The sequence below is a fragment of the Myxine glutinosa genome, chromosome 10 (assembly GCF_964187855.1).
Source record: "Myxine glutinosa chromosome 10, kmMyxGlut1.1, whole genome shotgun sequence".
Taxonomy (NCBI): domain Eukaryota; kingdom Metazoa; phylum Chordata; class Myxini; order Myxiniformes; family Myxinidae; genus Myxine; species Myxine glutinosa.
The window spans coordinates 89,803,404-89,816,145 of NC_136270.1; positions in this window are offsets into that span (position 1 = coordinate 89,803,404).

Here is a 12,742-nt window from a genome sequence, read left to right on the forward strand (position 1 = left end):
CACACGGAATCGGGGTTCTGCCCCCAAAAGGTCACGCGGAATCAGGGTTCTTCCCCCAACAAGTCACGCGGAATCGGGGTTCTGCCCCCAATAGGTCACGTGGAATCGGGGTTCTGCCACCAACAAGTCACGCGGAATCGGGGTTCTGCCCCCAAAAAGTCACGCGGAATCAGCGTCCCCCAACAAGTCACTTCTTCACTTCAACAAGTCACAAGTCACAACTTCAACAAGTCACTACACGTCACTTCACGTCACCAACAAGTCACTTCACTTCAACAAGTCACAACAAGTCACGTCCCCCAACAAGTCACAACAAGTCACAACAAGTCACAGTCACCAACAAGTCACAACAAGTCAACAAGTCACCCAACAATTCCCCCAACTTCCCCCAACAAGTCACGCGGAATCGGGGTTCTGCCCCCAAAATGTCACGCGGAATCGGGGTTCTGTCCCCAACAAGCCACGCGGAATCGGGGTTCTCCCCCAAAAGGCCACGCGGAATCAGGGTTCTTCCCCCAACAAGTCATGTGGAATCTGGGTTCTGCCCCCAAAATGTCACGCGAAATCGGGGTTCTGCCCCCAACAAGCCACGCGGATTCGGTGTTCTCCCCCAAAAGGCCACGCGGAATCGGGGTTCTGCCCCCAAAAAGTCACGCGAAATCAGGGTTCTTCCCCCAAGTCATGTGGAATCGGGGTTCTGCCCCCAAAATGTCACGCGAAATCGGGGTTCTGCCCCCAACAAGCCACGCGGATTCGGTGTTCTCCCCCAAAAAGTCACGCGAAATCAGGGTTCTTCCCCCAACAAGTCACGCGGAATCGGGGTGCTCCCCCAAAAGGTCACACGGAATCAAGGTTCTGCCCCCAACAGGTCACGCGGAATTGGGGTTCTACCCCCAAAAGGTCACGCGGAATCGTGGTTCTGCCCCAAAAAAGTCACGCGGAATCAGCGTTCTTCCCCCAACAAGTCACACGGAATCGGGGTTCTGCCCCCAAAATGTCACGCGGAATCGGGGTTCTGCCCCCAACAAGTCACGCGGAATCGGTGTTCTCCCCCAAAAGGCCACGCAGAATCGGGGTTCTGCCCCCAAAAAGTCACGCGAAATCAGGGTTCTTCCCCCAACAAGTCACGTGGAATCGGGGTTCTGCCCCCAAAATGTCATGTGGAATCGGGGTTCTGCCCCCAACGTCACGCGGAATCGGGGTGCTCCCCCAAAAGGTCACGCGGAATCTGGGTTCTGACCCCAAAAGGTCATGTGGAATCAGGGTGCTGCCCCCAACAGGTCACGCGGAATTGGGGTTCTACCCCCAAAAGGTCACGCGGAATCGTGGTTCTGCCCCCAACAGGTCACGCGGAATCGGGGTTCTGCCCCCAACAGATCACAATTCTTCATGATCCTCGAGAGGTTTGCATCAACAACTCACTGCTTTCTAATACGAGTTCCCTTGCGAGAAATCTCAACGCAGGATGAGGCCCTTGGTCCCATCAAGCATGTGCGATGGTTGCCGACCTATGATTTGGTCCGCTTTCTCTGCTTTTTAAATAACTAGGGCATGCCCGTACTATATATATATCTAAAATTATATCCCCCCCCCCCTCTATTTACATGAAATGGTTTGGTCCAAAGCGAACGGCTTGCGAGTACGGTGACAATCCCCCCCCCTCTATTCACATGAAATGGTTTGGTCCAAAGCGAACGGCTTGCGGAGTTTGGTAAAGAAATCGCCATAGCTCGGTAACTACTTGTCCGATTAATATGAAACCTTGAAAAGGCACATCCTCAGGTCCCCAGCAATATACCTGGCAAGTTTCAAGTATATCGGACCCGTGGTTGTCGAGAAACAGCGGTCACAGACAAACATACAAACATACAAACATACAAACATACAAACATACACACAGAGATTACTGGAATTATAGATAGATGAGCATCAAGGAAGCAACAACACGTAGTATATTTAAAGTGTTTAGTATGATTCATTGAGGATGCCGATCTCCCAGATTCAGGGCGGATGTTCTAACCATAACATTATGCTGCAGTATTATGCTCAAGTTTGACACTGAAACACATACACACACACACACACACACACACAAACAAACATACACACACACACGCACAAACACATACACACGCACACACACAAACATACATACACACACGCAAACACACAAACACACGCACACAGATACACACACACACACACAAACACATACACACAAACACACAATACACACACACACACACACCTCCATTTATAGTAGATTCAATTCGCTTGGATTCCTTGTTCAGGCTGTTTATACGACGCCATCAAAATCTCACCACCAGAAACCTAAGTAACTAGTGGGGTCACCGGTGGGAATCCCACGGGTATGGACGTGTGTGACATTTGGACATATTGAGTTAGATGCTGCACCTGCACATTCAGTTTTACAAAATGGTTACTGGCAATTTATCAGATCCACAAATGATGTAATCTACACAATTTATTTACTTCTAATAACATGTGAATGCATGTGCGTGCACATGGGAAATACAGTTTGAAATGTGTTATTGCATCTCATGTAAAATGTGATTTCAAGAGCTCTCCCTCCCTGCCCCCATCCCTCCTACATCACGCAAACTGCACACATGGGGGAGAGTGGGTCACACATGGGGGAGAGTGGGTCACACACGGGGGAGAGTGGGTCACACACATGGGGGAGAGTGGGTCACACACGGGGGATAGTGGGTCACTTATGGGGGAGAGTGGGTCACACACACGGGGGAGATGGAGGTTATGTTTTCACCCCTGTCTGTTTGTCCGTTTGTGAACAAAATATCTCAAAAAATTGTGGATGGATTCGGACGAAATTTGGCAGAGATGTAGCGTATGTGACAAGGACAAAATGATTAGATTTTGGTGAAGATCCGGATTCGGATCCGGCTACTAGAATTTCTATGGTGATTCTTCACCATTGGGAGAGAGGGCCAAAAACTATACATAGCAGGATATCTCAAAAAGTTGTGGATGGATTGAACGAAACTTGGTGGACCGGTTGGGTGTTTGACAGGGACAAATAGATTCGATTTTGGTGAACATCTGAATATGGATTCGGATATGATAATTATTTAATTTTTTAAGTGATTCTTCATCATTGAATGATGGGGCTAAAACCAACATATAGCAGGATATCTCAAAACGTTATGGACGGATTTGGACGAAACTTGGTGGACAGTTTGTGTATGTGACAAGGAAGAATCGATTCAATTTTGGTGAAGATCCAGATCCGGATCCAGCTGGTATAATTTTTTAAGTGATTCTTCACCATTGAGTGATATGGCCAACCAGGTGGAGGTATGCTCTCCACTGAGTGCCATACTAGTTCTGTCTGTGAAACCACGCACCCTATCGATGCGAAATTTTACAAATATCATCTAACATTCTAACAGCACTGTTGCATATAGTTTGAAAATGATGATGTCCTAGGTCACGTGGTTTGGCAGCCATATTGGATAGAAAAACGAACCTTATCCGATTAACATGAAACTTCACAAATGTGATCCCCTACCCATACATATGCAGAGTGTACATTTTCAAAGGCGATATGTCACGTGGTGTGGCAGCCGCCATATTAGGTTGAAAGCCAATAATTTAAAAATATCCCTTCTCTGAAACCGCTTCACTGATTGATGTGAAACTTGTCATGGCTGGTGAAAATGTGATACTTGAAAACAGTGGAAGGGATTTAAATTGAAACTCGTTTATTTTTAGGACAGTGAACGTTGTGGGACTATGCAGAGGCAAATTGGCGACACAGTCGCATTGCTCTAGTTATGTTTGCCTGCGATTATCGTCTATTGACTTGCTTGCACACTTTTCATTGAAGATGTATTTTCATTTCCACAAGGAAGGCTTTCCACTAGATGTTTGAAGATTGCTGCGGAGTTTTGCTCCCATTCAGCCACAAGAGCATTAGTGAGGTCAGGCACTGATGTTGGGCGATTAGGCCTGGCTCGCAGTCGGCGTTCCAATTCATCCCAAAAGTGTTTGATGGGTTTGAGGTCAGGGCTCTGTGCAGGCATCAAGTTCTTCCATGCCGATCTCAACAAACCATTTCTGTATGGATCTCGCTTTGTGCACGGGGCCATTGTCATGCTGAAACAGGAAAGGGCCTTCCCCAAAATGTTGCCACCGATCTCGACAAACAATCTCCAGGCGAACAGTTGTCGTGCTGATGTTGCTTACAGAGGCAGTTTGGAACTCGGTAGCGAGTGTTGCAACCAAGGACAGGCGATTTTTTTACGTGCTACGCACTTCAGCACTCAGTGGTCCCATTCTGTGAGCTTCTGTGAGCCGACCACTTCGCGACTGAGCTGTTGTTGCTCCTAGACGTTTGCACTTCACAATAACAGCACTTACAGTTGACCGGGGCAGCTCCAGCAGGGCAGAAATTTGACAAACTGACTTGTTGGAAAGGAGGCATCCCATGACGGTGCCACGTTGAAAGTCACTGAGCTCTTCAGTATGGCCCATTCTACTGCCAATGTTTGTCTATGGAGATTACATGGCTGTGTGCTTGATTATATACAGTGCATTCAGAAAGTATTCAGACCCCTTCACTTTTTTCACATTTTGTTATGTTGCAGCCTTATGCTGAAATCGTTTAAATTCATTTCTTTCCCTCGCTCAATCTACACTCACTACCCCATAATGACAAAGAGAAAACAGGATTTTAGAAAGTTTTGCAAATTTATTGAAAAGAAAAAACTGAAATATCACATTTACATAAGTATTCAGACCCTTTGCAATGACACTGAAAATTTAGCTCAGGTGCCTTCCATTTCTCTTGATCATCTTTGAGATGTTTTTACACCTTGATTGGAGTCCACCTGTGGTAAATTCAATTGATTGGACATGATTTGGAAAGGCACACACCTGTCTATGTAAGGTCTCACAGCTGACAATGCATATCAGAGCAAAAACCAAGCCATGAGGTCGAAGGAACTGCCTGCAGAGCTCAGAGACAGGATTGTGTCGAGGCACAGATCTGGGGAAGCCTACAACAAAATCTCTGCTGCATTGAAGGTTCCCAAGAGCACAGTGGCCTCCATAATTCTTAAATGGAAGAAGTTTGGAACAACCTGGACTCTTCCTAGAGCTGGCCGCCCGGCGAAACTGAGCAATGAGGGGAGAAGGGCCTTGGTAAGAGAGGTGACCAAGAACCCGATGGTCACTCTGGCTGAGCTCCAGAGATCCTGTGTGGAGATGGGAGAAACTTCCAGAAGGACAACCATCACTGCAACAATCTACCGATCTGGGCTTTATGGCAGAGTGGCCAGACGGAAGCCTCTCCTCAGTGAAAGACACATGAAAGCCCACAGAATCTTGTTTCTCACAGTCTAAGAGTCCTTTAGGTGCTTTTTTGCAAACTCCAAGTGGGCTTTCATGTGTCTTTCACTGAGGAGAGGCTTCCGTCTGGCCACTCTGCCATAAAGCCCAGATCGGTAGATTGTTGCAGTGATGGTTGTCCTTCTGGAAGTTTCTCCCATCTCCACACAGGATCTCTGGAGCTCAGCCAGAGTGACCCTCAGGTTCTTGGTCACCTCTATTATCAAGGCCCTTCTCCCCGGATTGCTCAGTTTGGCCGGGCGGCCAGCTCTAGGAGGAGTCCTGGATGTTCCAAACTTCTTCCATTTAAGAATTATGGAGGCCACTGTGCTCTTGGGAACCTTCAATGCAGCAGAAATTTTTTGTAGGCTTCCCCAGATCTGTGCCTCGACACAATCCTGTCTCTGAGCTCTGCAGGCAGTTCCTTCGACCTCATGGCTTGGTTTTTTGCTCTGATATGCATTGTCAGCTGTGAGACCTTATATATACAGGTGTGTTCCTTTCCAAATCATGTCCAATCAATTGAATTTAGTACAGGTGGACTCCAATCAAGGTGTAAAAACATCTCAAAGATGATCAAGAGAAATGGGAGGCACCTGAGCTAAATTTCAAGTGTCATAGCAAAGGGTCTGAATACTTATGTCAATGTGATATTTCCGTTTTTTCTTTTTAATAAATTTGCAAAACTTTCTAAAATCCTGTTTTCTCTTTGTCATTATGGGGTATTGAGTGTAGATTGATGAGGGAAAAAATGAATTTAAACGATTTCAGCATAAGGCTGCAACATAACAAAATGTGAAAAAAGTGAAGGGGTCTGAATACTTTCTGAATGCACTGTATATCCGTCAGCAATGGGTGTAGCTGAAACAGCCGAATGCACCAATTAGAAGGGGTGTCCGCATACTTTTGGCCATGTAGTGTATATTACGACATCAACAAATATGCTGGATTTGATTGCCCTCTTCCCCCTGTATGTATCCCACATAATGCACCACCGCACCCATTTAATTTTAATAATATTTTATCTACGGAAATATTCACATTTACTCTTTGAGCAAGTTGGACTTTCACCCCTGAGCGTTTGTCTCCACTTCCGCTTTTTGGCGTTGCCGAGCAACAATGTTCTCGCCTCAGGGCAATCGCATGAAGGATTGAGTAAGAAGGAATGAGGGAGAGGAGTGAAGGATGAATGAAGGTGATCAGAGGCAGTGCGTTCGGTTGGAAAGCAGCTTGCTATCGGCGATAAGCGGTGTCGAGCACTTCGTTCCGTTCCGTTGGAGTGCTTGCTTGATCGCAAAGGAACAAAACAGATGGCGCACACCTCTCGCCCTCAGATATTTCTCATATTTCCGTGAATCCCATTTGCATTCATGAACAGAACGAGTATGGTTAAACATCTTGAAATTGCCAGTATTTCGTCTAAATGCTTAAATTATGTTTAAAAGACGATTTGAATCGGGTTTTCGTGCTCGTAACGGCAGATCAAAAGTGCCCGGCTCGCAGAACCGTCACGAAAACGTGCTCACAGCGCATGCGCAAAAGGCCCCGTTAGCCTTCACACATAATTTTGAAAGTCACGTGTTGAATGTCCCTCCTCTCCAACCCCCTAAACTGGTCTATAGACCTGTTGATAGTTGGAGCCTTGTGGAAATGACCGAGGGCATTTTGGGATCTCATTTTTAAAAGGGCTTTGCCTCAGGATTGTATTTTTGGGGTTATGCCCTCTCTGAATGTTAAATTCGGCCGAGTGAAGCGAAGTGGCGTGGGACGTGAAACATTATTCCTGATACGTGAAACACCCTGCAACCCATGCACACACAAAAGATTTGTTTGGAACACCGGTCACATTTTCCATCCAACCATCATGTAACTTCGATTTTTTTTATTCTTCATGGATAGCTGCTCCTGCGGTGAATGTGTCGTGTCCACCGCTCAAGCGGTTGCTGAGAAAACGAGATGGTATTCATAGAATACTCACCCTGCACAGTCAACTTGATGCGAGCCAACTGGTCTGTTTTTAAGGGGTTTTTTTTCTTTGATCTAATATGGCTGTCAGACCACGTGAGCGATGACAACAAACATTTATATTTTCTAATATAATTGTTGTGCAGATCACACTCAATTAATTTCGAACTGATCGACTAAACGTTGTCCCTGGGGAATTATGACGTCATAATTACGGCACCAATAACGTCATTGTTAACAACACCTATTCCCCATGTGGCATTCTTTACAATGAGCCACGTTTCAATTTTTTTCCCATGGAGTAGTTTCGGAGATAGACACTGCCGGTCAAAAGTTTTAGAACACCTCGATTTTTCCAGTTTTTATTGAAATTTACGCAGTTTAATGTCTCAATGTACTCTGAAATTAAACATAGAACAAATAAATAATTGGAGATAAAAAAAGAAATGAATGAATCATTTTGTTTAACAAAATTTAATTTAAATGTTTGCCTCAGCAAAGTAGCCACCTTTTGCGGATATAAACGCCGAACACACTCGTGGCATTCTTTCTACAATGGAAATCAAATATTGTTCGGGAAGTTCTTCCCAACACTGTTGCAGAAGTTCCCACAAATGTGTTGCACTTGTAGGTTGCTTTGCTTTCACCCTTCTGTCCAGTTCATCCCAAACCAGCTCGATGGGGTGTAAGTCTGGAGACTGTGCTGGCCATTCCATGATTTGAAGCCTACCGTCTTGTTATTTTCCTCGAAGGTGGTTTTGACATAGCCTGGAGGTGTGTTTAGGGTCATTATCTTGCTGTAGGATGAACCCCTGACCAATTAGGCATATACCAGAGGGTATTGCATGGTGCTGCAAAATGCTGTGGTAGCCCTTTTGGTTCAGGGTGCTAGTCACTCTGTGCAAGTCGCCAACTCTGGATCCAGCAAAAGAGCCCCAGACCATCACGCTTCCTCCTCCATGTTTGACAGTTGGTATCACACAGAGGAACCATCCTTTCGCCTACTTGACGGCGTACAAAAACCCTACGTGATGAACCAAAGATTTCAAATTTTGATTCATCGGTCCATAAGACCTTCTTCCAGTCTTCAGTAGTCCACTGGCGGTGCTTCATGGCCCACGCAAGCCTCTTTTTCTTATTTTGCCATCTTAGCAATGGCTTTCTTACTGCCACTGGACCTGTCAAACCTGCAGCTCGAAGTCTTCTCTTCACAGTTGAAACTGACTTACTTCGACCAGTGTTAAGCTGTGCTTGAAGCTGTTGTCCTGTGAGCCACCTATCACGCAAGCTGTTGACTCTCAGAAACTTGTCTTCTGATTCTGTTGTGGCTTTGGGTCTGCCAGACCTCTTCCTGTCAGAGTTTCCTCCAGTTTCCAATATACGACTTCCTGCAGTGCAATATTGTCCAAATAATACTTCAGAGGGTGTAATAACAGTCTGTTCCAAAACGGCTTTTATACAGACAGGGGGTTTGTAATCAATTAATCAGCAGGGGTTGGGACACCTGTAGGAATTGTTTGCATCAACTTTCAACGCTTAATTTACTTACATTGCTGCAGAACAGCTGTAAGTTGTTAACCCATTACTTGTTCCTTGAAGAAGGCCTTTTTTTACAATGTAACTGTGCAATTTGCATTATTTTCCCGTTTTTGCAAACCTAAACTTTTTTTTTAACCTCGTGCAGTTTGCTGCTTACCTTTGTACCATTTCAGGTTATTCACTGGATATTAAACTGCGTAAATTTTAATAAAAACTGGAAAAATTGACGTGTTCTAAAACTTTTGACCGGTAGTGTAGAGGTGCAACGTTTTTCCAAGATGGCACCTGTACCACGTGACCTATGACATAATTATCATCAAACATAGGGGCAATACCACTGGCGTTCACTTGGTAGCATAAACAGTGTACTACAATGGCTAAAGGTATTTTAAACCAATTTCAATGGTTGCTCGAAGACAAAGCAGCATGTATAATCATACTAACATAGTAATAAGACTTTAAACAAACAAGCAAATACCTATTTTGGGGGGCAACCCCCACCCCCCCCCCCGGGACAACCCCCACCCCCATAGGCCCCCTCAGGGCCCGATATTTTTGATGCCGTGAACCAACTTTGGTATGGTTGTGGTCGGGTGATGAAGGTTGTGGTCAAATTTCATCGAAATAGTGTGTGTAGTTTCAGAGGAAAAAGCAAATACCGATTTTGGGGGGGTCAAGCCTGGATCCACTTTGACCCTGGTAGACCCCGAAGGTATTACCCCGATTAAAAATGTTTTTTTGTGACAGCGCTTTCGGAGAAGAAGTTGCAAGTGTTTATGGATGGACGGACAGACTGACGATGCGCCATCGCATAAGCTCCCCTGAATTTCGTTCCAGGTGAGCTAAAAATTATGCAGGATGAAGCACTTCTTTGGTGAAAATGTTGTGTCTAACAGTTGCAGAGAAAAGAAAAATTTCATACTCATCAGATCAAGTGTTGTACTTGGCAAATTATGATGTCACAATGAAGGCACTGATGACATCATCATTAACATATCTTATTCCATTTGTGGAGTACTTGACAATGAACCATGTTTCAATTTTTTTCCATTGAGCGGTTTCGGAGATATATAGGTGCAACGTTTTTCCAAGATGGCGTTCGTACCACGTGGCCGATGATGTCATAATTATCACAAAAATTATACAGGAGGAGGCGCCCCAACAATGCAAATTTTTTTTGTCAATTGGACCCACGCTTGCTGAGAAAATGAATTAAAGACAAGTACAGATACATTCAAAGTAAACCGCCCCCATGCCAAAAAAATAATATCCTCCAGCATGGTATTGCCGGGGCTCCCTCACGCCTGGCAATACCGCCATGCAGCACATAGAGACGGTATTGGGAGGGAGAGGTGTATAATAATTGATTAATTGCGTAATTAAAATCAATAAATGCCAATCGTAAACTGATTTCTTAATCAATTGGCTAATAGCAAACCTCGACCACCAGTGTTTCATCCGAAGTTATTACTTTTTGAAAATTAATTAAATAAGTCATTAATCAAAATCAATAAACTGATTAATCAATACATAATAAATTGATTAATTGTTCAATCAATAAATCAAAAATATCCTTTATAGCCACATCACTTGGTCACTGTCGGGGTCCAAATATCGGCTTCCGAGCTCAAAAGGTGCCTGGGATATTGCCCAGATGAGAAAGGAAATAAATAATTGATTAATAATGAAAATAAATAAATAATAATGGTAAACGAATTAAATTATTCATCAATTGGCTAATATAATACCTAAACCACCACCGTTTCATCTGAATCTATAACTTAAAAAAAAATTGTCATTAATGGAATAATGACAATTAATCGATTAATTGATTAATCAATAAATCAAAAATACCCTTCACAGCCAACTTGGTCATTGTCGTGACCATATATCAGCTTCCCAGCTCAAAAGGTGTCTGAGATATTGCCCAGATGAGAAAGGAAACAAATAAGTAATTAATAAATCAATAATAATTCAGTTTTTATCAAAAATTTGATTACCGATTAATCAAATCGGTAAAAAATGATTAATCAAAAACGCTGTTTTTGCCAAAGCACTTGCTCACTATTATGCCCAAATTTCAGCTTCCTAGGTCAAAGGATGGCTGAGATATCGCCAGTACAAACAAAAAGAAAACAAGAAAGAAAAAAACTGGAGTGAAAACTGAGTACTCCATTTCAGCACGCGTCATCGCCGGGCACTGACGTCATGCAGCGCCTGGGGATGGAATAGGAAAGGAGCGGTGTACAAAATGCAGACACGTGCGTACGTACAAAACATGTGCACACACAGACAATCGCTTAATCCCGCTTTTCACTTCACGAGTGCAGGGTATATATAAAAATATAACCACCTTTAGAGGCCATTTTTCCCCGCAAAGCGGGGGTTGGCCTTTTTCGGGAACCGTGGTTGTTGTTGTTTTTCGGTCCCCTTTTTGAAGCAATGTTTTACGGCCGGATGCCCTTCCTGACGCCAACCCTTTTTTGCCGCCTTTAACGACAAACAGGGAATTACCAGTGAACTGGTACTCAATTAGCCGACCTCGGAAGGATGACAGGCTGAGTCAACCGCCCTGGCGTTAATTCAGCGATCGACCGGGATTCGAACCCAGGATCCTAGGATCCCAAGCCGGCACCCTAGCCGCTCGCCCAACACCAGGGATCATGAACAAAAGTTACCCAAGGCAGGGTAACAAATTTAAAAGCAAATGAACGTGAAAAAGTGAGGGCGAAGAAAACAGTGAGGGCCTCGGCCGACGCTTCACACCATGGTCAAGGATGGTTGTGCACACCTATCACTAGTAAAAGATAGTGTGTCCACCAGTCTGGAATCTCAATTCTGTAGATCTGAGTGATGGAACCAAAGTTGCATTTCATCCAGTTTTGAGAGGAAGGCGACGAGGCAACCATCATAGAAGTCATTGAACAAGTCTTCTGAGGCTGGATATGACTGAGGTGGTACGTAGAAGTCTTGAGTGTGAGATCATGTAGACTCACCCACCGGCTTTGCATCTCTTTAGATCAACAATATTTGGTGACCTGAGCAATTTGTTAGTTTTGGTTTGAATTGAATGCGCGATGATGGTGAAGGTTGCCTGACTGGGTTGACCGAGGGCTGCATGGACATCACCCTGCACCCTGCACCCCGCCCCTCCCCCAACCCCACCCCACAAGCCCAAAGTGCCAGTCTTCATTTCTTTCGGTTGACGTTTTGAGGAGCAAGTTACAACGTTCTTAACCTTAAACATGGAATGTTTATTTACCCTCGCTGCCTCTTGACTCACAGGGATGTTTTTAAAGTCACAAATCCAATCTTCCACTTGTAACATTTCCTGGGCTCTGTCATTTTATCATATCCAATTACTGGTGTCACATTGTCTTCCAAGTCCTCTTAATGTCATCGATGAGTGTCGAGTACTCCATTGCAGCAGATGTTTCAGATCAGATCGGATTGAATCCCAATGCTTCGATTAACGACGTTTTCCTTTCTTTTTATTTCAGAAGATTATATCTGGGGTTGGGTAGGAGGGTCACTGCCATGTTTTCAATGTCCACATTTAATGCAAGTTGGCAGGTCATGTGCTTCCTCTACTTTTGAAGATGTGATATTGAAATTTGTGCAGATAGGCCAATATGCGAATATGCAGATGTGCCAATGGCTACGCTGGACATATTGTTGTACCTTTGTTTATAGTCGTTTGGACATTAAAAATGTGCATTTTCAAAATTGAACAGTGCCGTTTCAACTTTGCAGAACCTGCATTTTTCAATTTGACCCAGGCGTGCCATTTTCTTCAAGCTGGTCATGTGGTGTTATGATCCAGAGGGGTGTAGCATTACGAAGCATGTCACATCTTCTGTGTTTACAT